The 21,538-nt window shown below is 45.8% G+C and overlaps 1 protein-coding gene across 5 annotated transcripts in view; it reads left to right on the forward strand.

Annotated features, from left to right (window-relative positions):
- LOC126354996 (protein shank) overlaps positions 1 to 21,538 on the forward strand; it is a 289,319-nt gene that overhangs the window by 58,001 nt on the left and 209,780 nt on the right. For all 5 annotated transcript variants that reach the window (XM_050005110.1, XM_050005111.1, XM_050005113.1 and 2 more), the window contains exon 2: positions 14,283 to 14,321. The gene's annotated coding sequence lies outside the window, so the exon portion shown is untranslated. The remainder of the gene's footprint in view (positions 1 to 14,282; positions 14,322 to 21,538) is intronic.

Consider the following 21,538-nt stretch of genomic DNA (forward strand, 5'->3'; position numbering starts at 1 on the left):
GAGATGCGGGCGTACCGACAAGTGACAGCGCTGCCCCTAGCCTTCAGAATGGCGTCTGCAACGGAGTTGCGTTCTAAGCAGAAAGCTGTCATTAGGTTTCTTAATCGAAAAACGAGAGCATCGCGGATATTCATAGGCGCTCGCAGAATGTTTACAGAGTCTTGGCAGTTATTTAAAGCACAGTGAGTCGTTGGGTGAAGCGCCTGTCATCATCGCAACAAGCTCGCCCAAACCTGTCCTATCTAACGCTTTGCCTGGCGGCCACACACAGCTATATAACTCCTGCAGTGTTCGAACGTGCGGACACTCTCATTCAAGGTGATTGACGGATCACAATCAACCATCTCGCTGCTTAACTGGAATTCTCTGTTGGTAGTGCTGACACACTCGTCCACCAGTTGGGATACTCGAACGTGCGGCAACAGTCAAGGGTACCGACGATCCAACATAACATTCAATCCGAAGAGAGTAAATGTTATAGCCGAGGCAGCAGATAGTTCTGCAAAGCTTTGGTGGTGTTTCTCCTACCATGACGTGAACTCACTCATTCAGGGAACCGTCAGAACGTACTGGGACTTTTATTTCAATATTCTCATTTAGCAAGTATTGCCCCTTCTTCTACATCTTCATTATGAGTACGCTGAGGGCTCACTTATTCCAAAATGACAACAGGCATCTTGACGGAGCAGCACTCATGAATTTCTGGTTGACGGGAATTCAGGCGACCTACTACACCTCAGCTCTCCAGCTAAATTATCCGAGCTTAATCGCTTAGGAATTTAAGAGTCTAAATTACGCTGAGAAGCTTACTCAAGGCACTCTTCAATTTTGAAGTCTAAGAAGTCGGCTGAGCTGAAGGAAACAATTTTGCTCCCGTATATACTGTCAGTAATAACTTATGGCTGTGAGACATGGACATTAAATGAAATTACTGTTACAAAAACAGCAAGAAAAGAAGAATAGAAACATCAATGTTGGACTACACAAAGAAAGACAGGAAGAAACCAGTTGATGTTACACAGACAACAAATGGTTCAAATGGCTCTGAGCACTACGGGACTTAACTTCTGAGGTCATGAGTCCCCAAAACTTAGAACTACTTAAAGCTAACTAACCTAAGGACATCACACACATCCATGCCCGAGGCAGGATTCGAACCTGCGACGGTAGCAGCAGCGCGGTTCCGCACTGAAGTGCCTAGAACCGCTCGGTCACAGCGGCCGGCGGAGCCATTTATACGATATAACTTACATAGCGCTCCTTGAGGCAAAAATGGTGAATGAGGCACAGCTGTGTAGAAACTTCACGTGATCCCTGGTATACGTGTAACAAAAAAACAACGTAACCATCATAAATGTAATTAATATTTAATCTTGGAAACCATTGTAAACATTTACGGACGCCCTGTATTTTTATTGTAGGAATGATACGACAGTCTTGTGGTGAAGATGTTAATAACTGAGAACGGCGTGGCACTCGTGTTGATTTTTTTGGGTTTCATCATTAGAGATGCATAGTGATGTCCTGTCAGGAAGGTCGCAGTTCGTTAGTAATAGACGGGAAATCATCGAGAAAAACTGAAGTGACATCAGGTGTTCCCCAGGGAAGCGTCCTGGGACCTCTGCTGTTCCTGATCTATATAAATGACCTGGGTGACAATCTGAGCAATTTTCTTAGGTTGTTCGCAGATGATGCTGTAATTTACCGTCTAGTAAGGTCATCCGAAGACCAGTATCAGTTGCAAAGAGACTTAGAAAAGATTGCTGTATGGTGTGGCAGGTGGCAGTTGACGCTAAATAACGAAAAGTGTGAGGTGATCCACTTGAGTTCCAAAAGAAATCCGTTGGAATTCGATTACTCGATAAATAGTACAATTCTCAAGGCTGTCATTTCAACTAAGTACCTGGGTGTTAAAATTACAAACAACTTCATTTGGAAAGACCACATAGATAAAATTGTGGGGAAGGCGAGCCAAAGGTTGCTTTTTTTTGGCAGGACACTTAGAAGATGCAACAAGTCCACTAAAGAGACAGCTTCCACTACACTCTTTCGTCCTCTGTTAGAATATTGCTGCGCGGTGTGGGATCCTTACCAGGTGGGATTGACGGAGGACATCGAAAGGGTGTAAAAAAGTGCAGCTCGTTTTGTAGTATCACGTAATAGGGGAGAGAGTGTGGTAGATATGATACGCGAGTTGGGATGGACGTCATTAAAGCGGGATGGACATCATTAAAGCAAAGACGTTTTTCGTCGCGGCGAGATCTGTTTACGAAATTTCAGTCACCAACTTTCTCTTCCGAATGCGAAAATATTTTGTTGAGCCCAACGTACATAGGTAGGAATGTTCATCAAAATAAAATAAGAGAAATCAGAGCTCGAACAGAAAGGTTTAGGTGTCCGTTTTTCCCGCGCGCTGTTCGGGAGTGGAATGGTAGAGATTGTGCTTCGATGAACCCTCTGCCAAAAATGTGAATTGCAGAGTAATCAAGTAGATGCATAGTGGCTGCAACAGAAAGTGAATTAAAGAAAAATTGAGTCTTTTGGCGAGGCGTCCGTCATCATCGCAACAAGCTCGCGCAAACTTGTCCTATCTGAGGCGTTGCCTGCTGGCTGCACAAAGCTATAACTCCTGCAGTGCTGGAACGTGCGGACACTCTCATTCAAGGTGATTGACGGATCGCCATGAGCCATCTCTTTCACTTCATAATGAGAGGGCGCGGGTGGGAGCTGGACTGGCCGCACACGTGTGCCGGAGCGCGGCGGTCAATACGTGGGACGCGGGCCCGGGAGCCTGCGACCTGCAACAGGTGTGGTGCGCCGCGCCGGACCCTCCCAGCTGGCGTCTGCGCAACGAGGGCGCTCAACTTTGTTGACATACGAAGCTCTCCCCAGCTGAGGCTGCAGCGGACTGCGGGTGTATTCTGCTTCAAAACAGTATCGACACTTGCTATACAATCAGTAACTTTTCGATTCGTTTGGAAACATCAGTTGTAGCAAATAAAGACAATTTACAGATGAAAATTACCGTTCGGTTTCCTTCTGAACCCACGGTTTCGTCATTAATTATACATTCCACAGTCCATAACGCTCCCTCCAACGTCCTGGACCCTTCCGACAATTTGTTGCAGACTTTCAGACTTTTCACTCCGTACACGGCAACGGCCATCTCTCCGATGGAGCGTAAAACGCAATTCACCTGCCGCCACGCAGTGTTCGTCCTGTTGCCGTACTGGCACGCAAATTCCGCCGATGAACAGCAGTCAGCGTGGGTGCGCTTACCAGGCACCTGCCGCGGAGGGCCACGCGGCAACCTTCGCTGAAGGGTCGTTGAGGCGACACTGTTGGTAGCCTCTCTGTTCATCTGGCCAGTCAGTTGCTCAACAGAAGCACGCCTGTTCAGCCGTACAAATCTCCGTAGCCGTCGCTCATCCCTGTCACATACGGCCCGTGGAGCAGCAAAGTTGCCTAGGCACTGAGTTTGGATAGCGCCATTTTGCCATCCGCGGTACACTTAAACCATGGTGGCAGGCGAACCATGTACAGACTTGTGCGTTTCGGAAATGCTTCCACCCTCCGCCCGAAATCCAAAGATCATTGTCTTTTGTACGTCAGATAAATCGCTCCGTATCCGAGTTACGACAGTTACTTCACTATTTGCCTCGTATTTCTTTTTCCTTTATTGTATTTCAATCCCCATCGCGTCGAGCTGGGAGCAGCATATGCGCTGCTCTTCAGCCGAAAAACATATATCAAACAATAGAAGAGATTTAAAAATAACAAAGGAGAAAACATGATGAACATAGATATATAAAGAAGGGGGAACATTATGGAAGACAATAGGTTAAAATCGGGCGACTGGAAAATAGAGATTAAAACAGTAAAATAGTACTGCACACAAAACCGCTTACACTGGGACAATTAAAAGAACACAAGGTGCAATGTGACCGGAGCATAAAAGTATCGACAGATGGTGTAGCACATAACAAACACTGACATTAACACTAAGTACAAGGCCAGCACGCAATTAAAATCACACCTCTCGATGCACAGGAGAAACAGCACTGGTCACAACACTGACGTGGCACACTGACGGTGATCAAAATGGAGGATCTGCCAGGCGCAAGGAGATGAGGGAGAAGGGAAGAAGGGAGAGAGCGGAGATGGGCGGGGGGAGGGGATGCGCCAAAGAGGGCCAGTAGGGAGGGACGTGGGAGGGAAAGAGGCAAGGATGGGGTGCAGGGTCTCGGGCGGGGGGGGGGGGGGGGAAGGAAAATCCGCTCTAGGGAGAAGGAGGGAAGAGAAAGAAACGGGCCTTGGGGAGGTGGGGAACAAGGCCAGGTTATAGTTGGAAGGAAGAGTATATGTCACAGTGAAGTTCATCTTCTGGGAGGGGGAGGTGCCAGAAATTGCCCTTATGGAGGGTGTGGAGGTGGAGAGAGGGAGGGATACAGCGATAGAGGTGCGGCAATGGGTGCGGGGTGGAGAGGAAGGAGGAAACCAGGGGCTGTGGGTAGGAAACTAGGGGGTTATGGGGATCAAGCCTGCGGACAGTGTAAAGGATGCAGAGATGTAGGAGGAACAGGAGTAGGTGGGGGAAGGGGATGAGTTCATACAGGAGCCGTGTGGGGGAAGGTAGGCGGATACAGCTGACAAGGCAGAGCGCATGGCGTTCAAGGATGTGGAGGGCCTTGTATAAGCAGGTGGGTGCAGAGATCCAGGCAACGTTGGCATAACAGAGGATAGAACAGATGAGGGATTTGTAGGTGCGGAGGATGGTGAAAGGATGCCATCCCCGTGTCCGGCCAGACAGGAGTTTCAGGAGGAGGTGGTGGGAATGGGCTTTCTGCTGGATGGTCTGGAGGTGAGGGGTCCAGGTGAGGTGACGGTCGAGGGTGAGGCCAAGGTATCTCAGGGTGGGGGTGAGCTGGATGGGACGACCATAAAGGGTGAGGTAGAAATCGCCGTGTCCGGCCAGACAGGAGTTTCAGGAGGAGGTGGTATGAATGGGCTTTCTGCTGGATGGTCTGGAGGTGAGGGGTCCAGGTGAGGTGACGGTCGAGGGTGAGGCCAAGGTATCTCAGGGTGGGGGTGAGCTGGATGGGACGACCATAAAGGGTGAGGTAGAAATCGTGGAGACAGAAGGAGCGGCTGGTGCGGCCTATGATGATTGCCTGGGTTTTGAAGGGGTTTGCCGCATCCCCCCGACACCTTATATACCCTCCACTGACGGACCTGCCACATGCCGTCTGTGAGTGGTTACTGCACGTTGATATCGAACATAGGCGGTTGCCACATTTAAATGTGACTGGACCTCGTGCCAATAAATCCAGGACTCGGTAACGATTCGTGGTCGTTTGCGCCTTATCGTTGGAAGTGACAGTACTTTTCAGATAATACCGGATTCAACAAGCTAATCCATCTTCGTAGTGATCATGTCAGTAAAACTGTAGAAATTAGGGCTTAGACAGCAGTTGTTTCCGGGCGACATCCGTGAACTGGACAGCAAGAGAGGAAAATGTAGATGTGACACACAGAAAATGCTGGCGTCATAACGTACAGCTGGAGATAATCCCAATGGTCGTACAGTGAGTTGGGAAAGACGCTAGAAGTGAAAGTACAGTGTAAGACATTTGATAGAGCAACTATGAGATGATTAAGATTCAACCGCGATGTAACCGTTGCCTAAAAGTGCAGTATGAAGTTTGTGGTGCCTTTTCACTAACTGCTTTACGTAAAGTAATTTTGGCTTGGTCTGTGAGCGCCCGTAATTCGCCAGCAGTAGCTGTTTTATCAGGCGGTAGAGACATAACCCGCGCGTGTGTGTACAGAGGCGCACCGTGCCTCTCCCTCGTGTGTACCGTGCGAGATCCCGCGGACAAATAACCTCAGCGCCGAGATAAGTCCACCCCACACTGGTTTACCGCTGCCCAGAGTTTGCAAGTCCCGAGCAGAGGCCGAATCAAGGCCGCGCAAGTGGACGACCGAAGCTGCAACAACGCAAACACGCTATGTAAACGGCATTTGGCACATCACAAGTGCACGTCTACGTTTTGTTTCCCAGCTGTGTGAGAAGAGTCAGCGATGATGAACTACACAGGCAGCCGTCATAACCCGTGACACGTTCCTCTCTTAAAAGAAAAGCTTGGCAATAGTGCAGTACACAAACAGCGAGGTAACACTTTTTAATACGATTCTTTTCGCTGCGTTAGAACCTCAGTGCCATTGTTTTTCTGTGCAGCTTCCAGGCTGTAGTAGTAACTATACGACTAAAATTTCAATAAGACTGTCCAGTGCTTACCTAATGACAATACGTCTGTAATGACGTTTACTAAAGTTCTGCCCAGTTGTGGGAGTGTCACACGTCGGTTTCGAAGAAACGGTGAGTGGCTGTAAGGGCCGAGTGGTCGAAGGCGAAAACAGTACACAAACCCGAAAGAACAAATAGAGAGTAATTCAAAACGTGGAAGTCAAGAATCTTCAGCCCCGTACAAACGAAGCCTCAGCATAAAAACCAAAAACACGCAAATAACTATGTGTAAAAATGACGTCGACGATCGAAAAGCTTCGGAAGCATCAACACAAGTGGACGACGAAAGTGCGCACACTTTTTCATGGAGGTAAAAAAGAATGGAGATGGCACTAACAGACGTACGCTGTACGTTGATTTGAAGCCAGAGTGCGCGGGGCTTGCCACCATCTTAAGTAGCCCGAAACATCAGCAGACTACTCTTTACGATTGCTTCTTGGTCATTATTTCTGTCGAGCGCACGCAACAGCTCTTTTGAATACTAAGAATTACAGTGATCAGGAAGACAATTTCGAATATTTTTGTGTTCTTAAATGCGTATTTGCTCCCGTAGTACGACATATTTAGCCTCGGCAATGTAACTTGTTTTCTGCTGATCCGTTTCGAATAACCAAGAAGAGAAAGAAGTGATGGGCAAAGCACGCTTTCGCTACCCTTGTTTCCTTCACTTTACTGTATTTGTATTGATATCAAATGAAACTGGAACTCTGTAACCAATGCTCGTTTGCTTACTGGTCCTGCTGTTTGTTCGTTACATTTTCAGCTTTCAACTAGAATGCACAACATTTTTAAGAAAAGATTTTGTTGACACCGACCTACATAGGGAGGAACGATCACCAAGATGAAATAATGGAAATCAGAGCTCATACGGAAAGATACAGGTGTTCATTCTTTCCGTGCGCTATACGAGATTAGGATAATAGAGAATTGTGAAGGTGGTTCGATGAACCCTCTGCCAGGCACTTAAATGTGATTTGCAGAGATGTAGAACTACCGTGTAGATCGGTAGCGGGCAAGTCTTGCATACTGCAGCTGCGCGTGTACCTTAAGCCACGACACACGGCTGCAGGCACATTATTATCTCAACAACGCTTATACCATGTGTTTGTTTCTCATTTCTTTCCGTGTTGTTATTGAAATAGCGCTGATTGCTTCCCCCAATTTTTCTATAATAATACAATATTCCAAAGCAATGCAAATTCTACGAATAAAAATTACTCCTTTTTTTATATATAGTTGATTTAAAAAACTAAACATTTAGCAGTGCTCCTATGGCTAATTGATTTTTTTTCTTGGTTATTAATGAAAAATTAAAAGCACCTGTTATAAGTAAGAGCAGACAGACACCGAAAGCTTTCCCATTCCTAACGCGAAACTAAACAACCCTGCATGGGCGATGCTACTGCGTCTCTCTCGACCTCGATGTCCGATTCCGGCAGGGATACTAAATGGTGGAAGGACCGCAGCGCACAACGATAATTTTTCCTCCTTCCTATCCCATTCGGGGTGGTTCGGAGGGAGAAAGACGGTCGATCCTGCGCATAAAAGCTGGAATTTCTCTAGTTTTTGACCATGTCACAAGATCTATGTTGAAGGAGATTGTTTGGTGTCTCAGTGTCGATCGTAGACTCTCTGAATGTTTCAAATCACACTTCGATCCATAATACATTTCTTGTTCAGATGTGCCCAACAAACACGGGAGAATGCACGTCGCTTTTCTTTCAGTCTTCTGTCTCCACCATTAATACAACAAGGGGAAGAATGTCCATTATATCGCCCGACAAGATTCAGGCATTAGTTGAAGGATGATTTTGTAAACGTCTTTTCGTGCGTCAATTACATTTCCTTGAGACTGTTCAAGTAAATCATCTATGTGAACTCTTCGCTGTTAAGATTTAAATGGCTGTTCAAACTTAAACTGTTTCGGACAGACACTCAAAGCTACTTGACGGTTGTGTTTACAACGGCTAATAGCCGTGAGCGTAGCCAAGCGATGTCGAATCTTTCCTTGCGTTTACAGTTCATGCAAACAGACGTGAATCGTAAACACAACGCGCGGTAGACCCCGCTCAGTCGATTGCCACCGTCGGACGTGTTGCCATCGAGTCGGGCGGAGCACTCCACTAGTAAATACTCCGGGCGGAAAACATTCGAAGTTGAAGATTCCGCCAGTACAAAGCGAGTTATAGGGCAGGGTTCTTCAAAGTCAGACACGCGAAGTGCTTTCAAATGTATACCAGTTTGTGAAGAAAGAAGCTGTGCTAGGTCCTCCATTTTAGCTAAAATCCACATTGAAACGAATGGCCGTAGCAACTGGTACATCGTTTACTTCCGTTCGGCGAACAAAGAGAGAATTGGAAAGAGCCGAGGCTAGCGGATCCTCGACTACCTGCGGAAAGGCCTAGAAGATCTTGGAAGACCACTTAAGACAATCTTAGTGAGCAAGACGTTCAGTGCGGCTGAGTGATTTCTACATTACAGGTATAAAAGAACCAGAGTTAGAGGAAATTCATAAAAATTTACAGAGTGCAATAAAATTTGAAGGAGGTATAAACACATTTCATAAAATTCTTGACCCTCTATGATTTAGGTAAAAGGAAATGATGAATAACTGAAAATTTCTCCAGGAGCAAAGAAGTATCAGGACAAAACGAGAGGACATGCTGGGACCCCAGTTGTATTCACTGATCAAAATGAAAAAAAAAAAAAACCACGCCAAATCACTTTTAAAATTAGTATTTCAATAGAACATGGGCCATATAGTGTTACGTCTTGCTACATACCACCCAGAATTGAATCATATAGAAGTGACATGGTCAAGATTCAAGAATGGTGTTGCTAAACTAATGTGTCGTTCAGAACAGACACAGTATTAAAACTTATAGATGAACAAATTGCTTCCATAACAGAAGAAAACAGCAAGAAATGCTTTGAGCACGTAAATCAAATTGAAGAGCAGTATATTTCAGGTCAAGGTTTACTGGATCAACCGCTGGAGATGATCATATACGATGGTTGGAACTTAAATAGTGGCAACTATTTATTCACAACCTATACAAAAGAGTTAGATCTTTGTGCCTGTTACTGTTCTTCAAAGTAGTCACCAGCGTTGCGTAGAACCAGTTGCCAGCGATGTGGAAGGCGTAGTATACCGTTAGCAGAGCCTGTTCTGTTGATGGAGCGAATGGAGCAGCCTATTTTGCCTGTCAAGTCTCTGGAACAGTTCTGAATCGAATGCCACGAAGTGGTTCCGTCTTCTTCGGAATCAAATCAAAGTCACAAGAACTTAAGTCCGGGGAGTATGGTGTATGGTTCAGTACTTCCCAGTCCCATCGACCGAATAGAGCAGCCACAGCTTGTGCTGTATGCACCCGCGCATTGTCGTGCAAAATGATGGGTGGATTGCGCAGAAAGAGTCGCCGCTTCTTGTCGCAAAACTGGTCGCAGGTGATGCTCCAAAAACGAACAGTACTACTGTGCATTGATGGTCTGCCGTGGAGGAACGCATTGCGTTAGGATAACACCAACACAGTCGTACACGAGAATCGCTGTAACTTCAGACCGCTCCATTCGCACCATCAACAGAACAGGCTCTACTGCGGTATACTACCCCTTCCACATCGCTGGCAACGGGTTCTACACAACGCTGGTGACTATTTTGAAGGACAGTAACATGTACAAACACGTAGCTCTTTTGCATCGGCTTTTGAAAAAATAGTTGCCACTATTTAAGTTCCAACCCTCGTATGTGGGAAGTTATAGAGACTCGAATAGTAATAGTCACATTGATGGAAGCAATACTGATTCTGCAAGAAGGAGGATGACAGTGAATAAACTGAAACTTCCAGTGAAAATGAAACAAACATACTAATGAAAATGAAGAAACGTAGGGTGGAGCGTTTGCTAAATGTGTTTTGTGTGCAGAGCATTTGCTAAATGTGTTTTGTGTGTGGAAGTAGCTACAATGAAAGATCCATAGTATTATGTCAAACAATGAACTGTATTATTTTTATAGAGTACTTCCCTGCAATTAGTCTAAATACCTGGAAACATTTTCTTAGCATTGAAGCTATTGGTTACGACCAAACTGGCCATGCCTGTAAAACAAACCCGCTTACATTTTCCTGTACACTAAAGAGCCAAAGAAACTGATACACCTGCCTAATATCGTGTAGGACCTCCGCTAGCACGCAGAAGTGACATAGACTCGACTAATAACTGAAGTAGTGCTGGAGCGAATTGATACCATGAATCCTGCACGGCTCTCTGTGAATCCGTCTGAGTACGAGGGGGTGGAGATCTCTTCTGAACATCACGTTGCAAGGCATCCCACATATGATCAATAATGTTACGTCTGGGAAGTTTTGGTGGCCAGCGGAAGTGTTTAAACTCAGAAAAGTGTTTCTGGAGCCACTCCGTAACAATTCTGGACGTGTGGAGTGTCGCATTGTCCTGCTGAAATTGCCCAAGTTGTCGGAATGCACTGTGGACATGAATGGGTGCAGGTGATTAGACAGGATGTTTACGTACGTGTCACCTGTCAGAATCGGCTCTAGGCGTATCAGGGGTCGCATATCACTCCAACTGCAAACACCCCACATCATTACAGAGCCTTCACCAACTTGAACAGTCCCCTGCTGGCATGCAGGGTCCATCGATTCGTGAGGTTATCTCCGTACCAGTGCTGGTCCATCCCCTCCATACAATTTGAAAAGAGACTCGTCCGACCACGCAACATGTTTCCAGTCACCAACTGTCCAATGTCAGTGTTGACGAGCCTAGGCGAGTGCAGTCATCAAGGGTACACGAGTGGGCCTTCGGTTCCGAAAGCCCATATCGATGATGTTTCGCTGAATGGTTAGCACACTGACACTTTTTCATGGCCCAGCATTGAAACCGGTGGTGTGGCCGCTAGCCTGCAGGCGCCATGTCAAGGATTGCGCGGCCCATCCCACCGGAAGTTCGAGTCCTCTCTCGGGCATGGGCGTGTGTGTTGTTCTTAGCATAAGTTAGTTTAAGTAGTGGATAAGTCTAGGGACCAATGACCTCAGAAGTTTGGTCTCTTAGGTATTCACACACATTTGAACATTTTTGCAATCTGCAGCAATTTGCGGAAGGATTGCACTTCTATCACGTTGAACGATCCTTTTCAGTCGTCTTTGGTTCCATTGGTGCAGGATATTTTCTGGACGTAGCGACGTCGGAGATTTGATGTTTTACCGGAGTCCTGATATTCACGGTACACTCATGAAATGGTGGTACGGGAAACTCCTCACTTCATCGCTACCTCGGAGATGCTGTGTTCCATCACTCGTCCGCCGACGAACACCACGTTCAAAGACTTAAATCTTGATTACCTGCCGTTGTAGCAGCAGTAACCAATCTAACTGCGCCAGACACTTGTTGCCTTACATAGGTGTTTCCGATCGCATCACCGTATTCTGCCTGTTTACATAACTCTATATTTGAATACGTCTTTGGCGCTTTAGTGTACATATTCGTGTCGCCTCTAGCCCCCTTGCTGTTTCGCTACTCTGCAGTACCTCTTCCCCTCCCTTGAATTTCCCCTCCTGCGTATACGAGTGTCCTGTTTGCGTGAAGTGTAGTGCCATTACACTGCATTTGTTTATATTTAAGGTCTACTGATAATCTTTGCACAAGATTGCACTTTGTCTGTGTTTTATAGCGATATCCTATATATCTCACGATCTTGTAAACACGTACGTTGTCTGCGAAGAGCCTCATAGAGCTAGAGACGCTGACGTTGTCATACACAGTGAACAGCGCCTGCCCTATCGGGCTGTCTTCAGGAGCACCGAGAGCTCCTCGGCTCCTGACGATGGTTCTGCATTGCGAACGAAGAGCTGCGTTCTGTTTTCTAGAAAGCGTTCTACTTATTTGGATACATTTCTAGGATCGAGGTATTTTATCATTTTGCTGTCCAAACATGGCGCAGTTTCCATATTTCTATAATTCACAACGTAAACTAGATTCGCGGACAGGGTGTTAATTTTTCTGTATACATGCAAACACTCCCTGATATCATGTATAAGCACCTAACAGAGATTGCTATTTTTAATTGAAGTCTGCGTCGAGATCTGTTTGTGAGGTCTGATTCTGTTTTACGCCCTTTTGTGAAATGGCACTAGCAGAAATCGACAGCTATGCAACAGAGTCAGAATTTTTTAGTTTTAGAATAGGATGGGGCGAGAAGTAACGTGTTTTGTTGTCGTACTTGCTTCCGAATCGATTTTTCGCTGGAAGTTAATGCGTTCATTCAGAAACATGTAAATTTCACCATATACAAAAACTAGATGTACTTGGAGATTATGATAAAATCAGGTTTAGATACGAGTCCCTTCCTTCACCGACTAACAAGATGTAGGATACGAAGCATCCGAAGATAAGGTGTTGGACAGGTAACCTTCTACCAAACTTACAGTATATCGTCTTCACCAACATGACATTGACACAACATATTCTAAATATTTGCTGCTTTTGTTCAGAAGAAGCTTCCTTTCGAATGAATGATTATATTTTAGCTTAAAAATCCTGTAAGAGGTAGATATTAGGAACGCCAGGAAATACGTTTTTTCATGTAGAGTTCCATTCTTCTTGAAAAGAAAGCCTTTCAAATTTGGTGCTACAGGAGAATGCAGAAGATCAGACTTGCAATGTGAATAGTTGGTAGGGAGATACTGAATCTAAGTAGGGAAAAATGAAATGCATGGCACAACTTGGCTAAAAGAACGACTTGGTTGATAGGGCACATTTTGAGGGATTGTCTATTTGACACTGGAGGGAGGTGTAGGGAATCAATATTGTGGAGGGAGATCAAGACCTAATTACAGCAGAATTAGTTATGCAGAGATGAAAAGGCTTACACAGGATAGACTACCGTGGTGGGATGCATCAAAGCAGTCTTCGGACTGAAGAGAACAGCTAAAAGGAAGTGGTCAGAGCTGTACTTACAACTTTTCAGGCTCGTGAAAATTTGCTTAGATGCAAATACGCAAGGTACTCAGTGGACGGGTCGTGAGTCGTGCTTGGGTAGCTCTGTTGGTAGAGCACTTGGCCGCGAAAGGCAAAGGTCCCGAGTTCGAGTTTCGGTCCGGCACACAGTTTTCATCTGCCAGGAAGTTTCATATCAGCGCACACTCCGCTGCAGAGAGAAAATCTCATTCTTAAATATATATACATATCTACATCTACGCTTCGCAATTACTTTACGGTATGTATCTAAGCATACTTTGAGTACCAGTTTATGAAGGTTTCCACTGAAAATTAAAATAAACAAATTTAAGAGACTTTAGTTGTCAAAGACCCTAGCGTAATGAAGCAGTGTATTACGGGTGCTATTCCATGTGCGCGGCAGATAGCAAAAGCATTTGCCTTTGTTTGGACCTCACGCTAAAATTACTATCCAGCTTGTAAATTATTTTAAGAAGAATAGAAGCTTTGAAATATTGAAATCTGAGTTCCGACTGTGTGTGCGCCAGCCTTAGCTACGCGTTCTCAATGGGACAGAGACATCGCTGGATCCAGTCTGTCAGGCTAAATGACAAATTACCTGACGACGCGCAGGTCGCAGCTCGTCGGGAAGGATTCATCCGACCGCCTTTGTGGGAGGCCTGGCAAATCACAGGCGTTCCCCGAATGACTGGGCAGTTTCTCTCTCAATGCTTCTCTTCGACTTAAAGAAACTGCGCTCCTCATTTTCTCATCTTTGCCGATGACGCACACAATAACCAGGGCTTCATGTTTTAGAATACAGTTGGAAAGACGACGAATACTTCGCGAGGATAAATTTGAGTCATCATAAGAAGGAGCCAATCGGAAATTAGCCGTTCTCTGTAGCACAGCAGACGGGGGAGCAACATCTGCTGTGGAAGTGACTGCTAACCCTGGAAATAGCAAGTAAGGGATACGGGAGAGTGTGTGCTGCCGACTGACGCTGTCTCTCTATTGGTTGCAGGTCCTGCTGAGATGAGAAGCCCGAGATCGCCTTCCGACGGTGAGTACCAATCCTCATCCCGTAGTCTTTCCCGTTTGTGCGTACATTAGCAATATGTTTTATATCTCAACGTTAGTCGTCCCGCGACATATTAACAGCATACTTTTTAAAGAGGAACTGACGTGTAAGGTCCTGAACCTGAAGATACTGAATATCACATTCGTTGGAAGAAGCCGGCCGGGGTGGACGAGCGGTTCTAGCCGCTACAGTCTGGAACCGGCGCGACCGCTACGGTCGCAGGTTCGAATCCTGCCTCGGGCATGGATGTGTGTGACGTTCTTACGTTACTTAGGTTTAAGTAGTTCTAAGTTCTGCGGGACTGATGACCTCAGAAGTCAAGTCCCATAGTGCTCACAGCCATTTGAACCATTGGGAAAAATAGACATCTAAAACGAAAATTTAACTGAAAAATTAAAAAGAAAAGTTCTGGGATCTGGTAGACAAACACATTAACGACAACAAATATTATATTAGAACAAATAAGCCCTCGGTCACAAATGTTAAGTCAAAATTGACCAGGTTTCGACGGTACTATGAGCGTCGTCTTCAGCATTAAACTAACTGTTCTAAAACATATTAGGTATATAACACATTAATAACATTAAAGTTTGTACTGACTGGAAAGAGATGCAGTACTTACAAGTCACAAGACAGTCTTGTTGCAACCCTTGTTCACTCAAGTACGAGCAGCCCTTAGCGGCTAGCCATCTTATTTACAACTATTCATGACGTCACCTTTCCGGCTTAGATTTTTTAAAATGTGACTTGTAAGTACTGAATCTCTTTCCAGTCAGTAAAAACTTTAATTTTATTAATGTATTATATACCTAATATGTTTTAGAACAGTTAGTTTAATTCTGAAGACGACGCTCATAGTAGCGTGAAAACCTGGTCAATTTTGACTTAATATTTGTGACCGAAGGCTTATTTGTTCTAATATAATTCTGACACGCTCACTGAGCCTTAGCAACTATGTTCAAAGTTTTAACAATAAATATTTTTTTCAGAATTTTAAGATATAAAAAACTGCCTGGATTGCAATATTTTCAAAAGGTTGTATAAAGTACCCCCTTGGTATTAAGAGGATTAACAGACGCTCCCAGCTTCTCATTTCGGGGTCACTTTGAACCGAGCACGGACGGCAAATGTTCATGTGATGTGACATCGAATGTACCCCAAGGAAACAAAGCAGGACATAGCATTCTCAAATTGTTCGCCTAACGACACTGTTGTCTACAGGAAAGTAACATCCCTCGACCATTCTACTTAAAAACAGAATACCCCAGGCATAATTTATACTCGGTCCAGTCAAGTTAATGTGACCACTGCATGTGTTTGATGTCAGCGTGCAACAATCACTCACAAACGGCAGGTGGCAGTAGAGGATATGCGATGCGAGTTGGGGGGCGGGGAATAGAAACAGTAAAGCCGTTCTTCGCAATGTGGAAACGGACCGATTTATCTGACTTCCAAAATTACACGACCATTGTCTTTAGGACCAAGGGTGGAAACATTTCGGAAGCGACTAAGTCTGTAAACTGCCGTCTAAAGTATACCGTGCGTGGCAAAATGCGCTACCCCAAACCAGCGCCGACGCATCTGTGATGCACTGTGGGCCATAGATGACAGAGGGGAACAACAGCTGCGAAGATATGTACGGGCGAATAGACGTGCAACTGTTTAAGAATAGACCACCCATATGAACGAACGGGGTACCAACAGTATCTCTTCAACGACCGTTCAGCGACCGTTGCCGCTTATGGACCTCCGCAGAAGGCTCCTGGTTCATGCAACAATGCTGATCGCTTGTTCGTCGGCGACGAAGGCTGGAATTTGCGCGCCAATATCGCAACTGGACGTCCACTGAACGGCGACAGGCGGCCTTTTCAAATCATTTACGTTTTACGTTCCATCGACCAGATGGCTGTTAGACCGTCAGAAGGCTCCAGGCCGGAGGAGAAGTATTGTGATCTGGAGAATGGTTTTATGGCATTCCCTGGGTGATCTCGTCATTCTGGAAGGCACAACGGATCAACACAAGTATGCTTCGACCCTTGTAAACCATGTCCACCATTACATGCAGTTCGGTCTTACTCGCCACTATAGCATGTACCAGCAGGACAATGCAAAATGGCCCACAGCTCGCCATGTACGGGCGTGTTTCGAAGAGCACCAAATTGAGTTTTCCGTATTTCCCAGGCCGCCAAACTCCCCGGATTTAAACCCAACTGAGAATCTTTTAGACTGCTTCGATCGGACTGGAGTTGGCATGACTCTCGACTTTTCTGCCGGTACTTCCCAGACCGTCGTAGACTTTCCTCCTGCACGTATCGCAGCGGACCGCACTACAAAAGGTGGTCATTCAGGCTTCTGACAAGCATTCACGTTACGGTGACTGGACGCTGAAGTTACCGTACTGAATGCTGTGTGTCGATAAAAGTGAACAAACCCTAGTCAGTGCTAGTATCGAAAAGGAACGACTGGATAACATCCGATTACATATACTAAGTGGTAAGCTCCTGGAAACTGAGGAATGGCCGGCCGGTGTGGCCGAGCGCTTCTAGGCGCTTCAGTCTGAAACCACACGACCGCTAAGGTCGCAGGTTTGAAACCTGCCTTGGGCATGGATGTGTGTGACGTCCTTAGGTTACTTAAATTTAAGTAGTTCTAAGTTCTGAGGGACTGATGACCTTAGATGTTAAGTCCCATAGTGCCCAGAACTATTTGAACCATTTTCGAACTGAGGAATGTAGCGATACGAAAGTTGACACGTGAAATTGGTAGTTGGGAAGGGGAATTAGATTTGCTAGGAGCGCCCTATCTTCGTAAAAGGTACTTATTGGACCATCGTTGTAGTTTTCGGTGTTCATATGCGATATACACTACTGGACATTAAAATTGCTACACCAAGAGGAAATGCAGGTGATAAAGGTACCGTCAATAAGCACAAGAGGTGACCCAGACATGTAACCAATGGCACCCCATACCATCACGCCGGGTAATACGCCAGTATGCCGATTACGAATACACGCTTCAAAAGTGCGTTCACCGCGATGCCGCCAAACATGGATGCGACCGTCATTATGCTGTAAACGGAACCTGGATTCATCCGAAAAAATTACGTTTTGCCATTCGTGCACCCAGGTTCGTCGTTGAGTACACCGTCGCAGGGGCTCCTGTCTGTGTGCAGCGTCAAGGGTAACCGCAGCCATGGTCTCGGAGCTGATAGTCCACGGTGCTGCAAACGTCGTCGAACTGTTCGTGGAGATGGTTGTTGTCTTTCAAACGTCCCCATCTGTTGACTCAGGGATCGAGACGTGGCTGCACGATCCGTTACAGCCATGCGGATAAGATGCCTGTCATCTCGACTGCTAGTGATACGAGCCCGTTGGGATCCTGAACCCACCAATTCCATATTCTGCTAACAGTCGTGGAGTCTCGACCAACGAGAGCAGCAGTGTCGCGATACGATAAACCGCAATCGCGATAGGCTACAATCCGACCTTTATCAAAGTCGGAAACATGATGGTACGCTTTTCCCCTCCTTACACGAGCATCACAACAACGTTTCACCAGGCAACGTTTCACCAGGCAACGCCGGTCAACTACTGTTTCTGTATGAGAAATCCGCTGCAAACTTTACTCACGTCAGCACGTTGTAGGTGTCGCCGTCGGCGTCAACTTTGTGTAAATCCTCTGAAAAGCTAATCATTTGCATATCAGAGCATCTTCTTCCTGTCGGTTAAATTTCGCGTCTGTAGCACGTCATCTTCGTGGTGTTGCAATTTTAGTGGCCAGTAGTGTACGTACATAATATGCACCCAAAAAGTTGTCAGTGCCTTTTATATTTTCTGATATCGGTTTTCAGGATTTACCTTTCTGTTTTAATTTTTATAACAGAAAAGAACATTAAATATCGCAAAAGCGGTGTTTTTACCGCAGTAGGTTGGGGCACCTTGCAGTGCGTAACGTTTCTTCTTTTTATGCTGAAGACGTCTTCCTAGGCTATACGAAGAACGAAGGACAGCCACTGACACATGAACCGCAGCCTAATGCCCACACAATAGAAATCACCAAGGATATTTTTTTCTGTTTGATCTTATTGCGAAAATATTTCAGATTGATTTTTGACCAGTATTGCATGAGTGGGTAGACAATTCTGTTGCAGTCATTCAGTTTCTGTCCACCACATATTATTGGTATATATATGAAGATAGTTACTGTTTTCGAAAGAACAGATGCCATTGATGAGCGCGCAGCTTCTCTAGAATAAATAATTAACTGAAACCCTCAGCTGCCGACAGGTGTTGTTGACATATTTCGATTGGGACAGCTGAAAATGTTTGCCCCGACCGGGACTAGAACCCGGGATCTCCTGCTTACATGGCAGACACTCTATCCATCTGAGCCACCGAGCACGTTCAGGGATGATGGAGAACCGTAAATGTATCAATTTCAGGTAAGGGGCCCTAGTTCGGAAACGACCGAGTTGAAAGTAAAGCCAAACTCTACTCAAGTTCCGGCTTAGCCTAGCGCTATGCTCAAACTAAGGGCCCCAACTTCCTAACTCTTATCATGACTCACAGAATTCCCTCTGAATGCTCACCAGTGCCGTCCCCCTGCTGATGCACTAGTTGGTTGGTTGGTTTGGGGAAGGAGACCAGACAGCGTGGTCATCGGTCTCATCGGATTAGGGAAGGATGGGGAAGGAAGTCGGCCGTGCCCTTTCAGAGGAACCATCCCGGCATTAGCCTGGAGTGATTTAGGGAAATCACGGAAAACCTAAATCAGCATGGCCGGACGCGGGATTGAACTGATGCACTAGTAATGCCGCACGTAAGTTGATGTCGGACAGACCGAAAATCTGCGCAAGATTCACAAGCTGCTAAATTTAGAATAGTTGTTCAAATGGCATCCATCTGCGTCAATGCAGGACTGGCATTATCGCGCAAAGTTCTGTCGTATCCGTTCTAATATCTCCGGTGTCGTTTGAACAGTGTCGCAGGCAGCGAAGATTCCTGCCAGGAGCTCCCCTTCTGTCTCGACAGGCTTCTGGTACACGAGACTCTCCACAAGAACAAATCAGGTGGGGTGAGATCAGGTGAATCTGCTAGCCACGAAATAGAACCTCCTCTGCCTCCTCACGTTTCAGGGAATGCCTCTTCCAGGCGCTCACAAACCCACAGTCGATAGTGGGGTTTGCCCCCTTCGTGTTGGAGCCACATCCGTCTCCGAATAACAAGTGGGTTGTGTGACACTGTGCACAGTGGTGGACTTCAACGGGGAGGAAGAAGAAGCGGGCCTAGTACGTAACCATTGCCTATGCCTACCTAAACGTTGATAATCTGTGTTGATGGCTGCTCACAGCTGTAGCGTCGGGATTCTCATCGAGCCAGACAAGACTACTGCGACTATTTAACATCTCTCTCTGGTGAAACAGGTTTCATCCGTGGAAAGCACATACGCATAAAAGTGAGGATCGGCTGCAAGGCGCTGCAACAACCATTGTCTAACACGACACGAGGAGATCCGAAGTCAGCAAGAGCTAAAGGATGCACTTTGTTGTGAATGACAGGGGTGTAACTGCGTTTCCCATAACACTCTCTGAACAGTACTCTCCGAAATATTTCACTTCCACCTGATCGAATGCTGACTGCGAGCGCCTCATCTACTCGAGCGAGCCCTGCATCTTCTAATTCTCGAGTCCGTGTAGTTCACCGTCCTCCTCGGACTTTGGGCTGTGGTATCTGTTGACCAGTTTTACTAAATCGTTGGAACAGCGTGGGAAAAGTAGTGTGAGCATGACGTCTTCCCTGGGGATATTTGACCCTGCACAATCTTTCATCTTCTCTGCTGCTTCCGTTTGCTTACCCATGCACGAAAACCATGTCTGCAAGTTCCATCACTGGTTACAACTCTTATTTGGGTACGGGTGATCGACTTTAGTATTTCAAATTGTAAACACAGACTGCAGTCTACTGCAGCACAGGTATTGTGCACCAGGAATGCTCAAGTCAGTATACTGTACGCCATCTACATTGGATTAGTTGAGCTATTATCCCACCTTCTACACCTAAGTGCTCGTCGGTATTGCCTATCCTACAGTCTCAGCAACGACATTACCGCTGCCTGTATTCCATTGTCAGAGGTATCGGAACGATTTTCGCTTAGAACTTTCCGGTCAGTCATTTCCTAACATGATCCTTACCTCAGATTGGTATATCTACATTTCCCCATCATCCCTGAAAGTTTGTAACGTCCAGTGTGCGATTTGTGCTTTTACCAGTTGGGGGGGGGGGGGGGGGGGAATGTCTTAGAGGGTTAGTATAATTATATATGTTACTAGCTTGGACCGTGGCGTTACCCATGGTTAAACAGTTATTTATAAATAGATGTTAATGCCGAAACTCACTATTCACGCGTAAGCACTATGAGAAAAGCCATCCCTTGTTATGTCTTTAAAAGTACATTATAGGTAAAGCTTATTTACAAAATCATCTACATACAGGTATACGAGGGGAACTCAAAAAGTAAAGGCACATGTGTGAAAAGCTGTACTTATTCTCATGATAGAAAACTGAAACATGCGTTATTTTTCAACGTAATCTCCCTGAAATACAATGCAGTTTTCCCGACTTTTACGAGGTTTTTTTTTTTTATTTCATCAGAAAATACGTTTTTCGGTTGCATCTGTAACCAATTTTGCACCGCAGCAATGACGTCTTCATCACTTTCAAATTTTCTTCCCTGTAGTGCTTCCGTTAAGGGTCCCAACATGTGAAAACCGGGCCGGTCACCGCCCTGTGTCAGGGCCCGGGGTGGGAATTTCAGCCCCCAGCTCACCCAACTTCCCTCGCAAGGGATGACGCACCTTAGACTAAAGCAACAATGACAACATGAGAATGATGATTTAGTTGTAAATGATTTGAAATGCTTAACTAGAACATAACCCTTTTTCAAAATTAATAAGCAAACATATTAATAGTAAGACTGCATTAAAAACTATCAGTGTTCGGCTCCACAAATTTAAATTATACGTAAAGTTTTACTCCAGTGCGTGGGAAATAAACATCCCAGGTTGGGGTGCATAAACTAAACCCAGAGGAGGGGATGGTCAGAGGGGAGGGGAATCCCCCCCCCCATCCCCCCCCCTTGCAAATCGCACACTGGTGACGTCATCACAGAATCACACCCTGATCCAGCCCGTGTGTAGTCGA

This window comes from Schistocerca gregaria, chromosome 3 (genome assembly GCF_023897955.1).
Source record: "Schistocerca gregaria isolate iqSchGreg1 chromosome 3, iqSchGreg1.2, whole genome shotgun sequence".
NCBI lineage: Eukaryota > Metazoa > Arthropoda > Insecta > Orthoptera > Acrididae > Schistocerca > Schistocerca gregaria.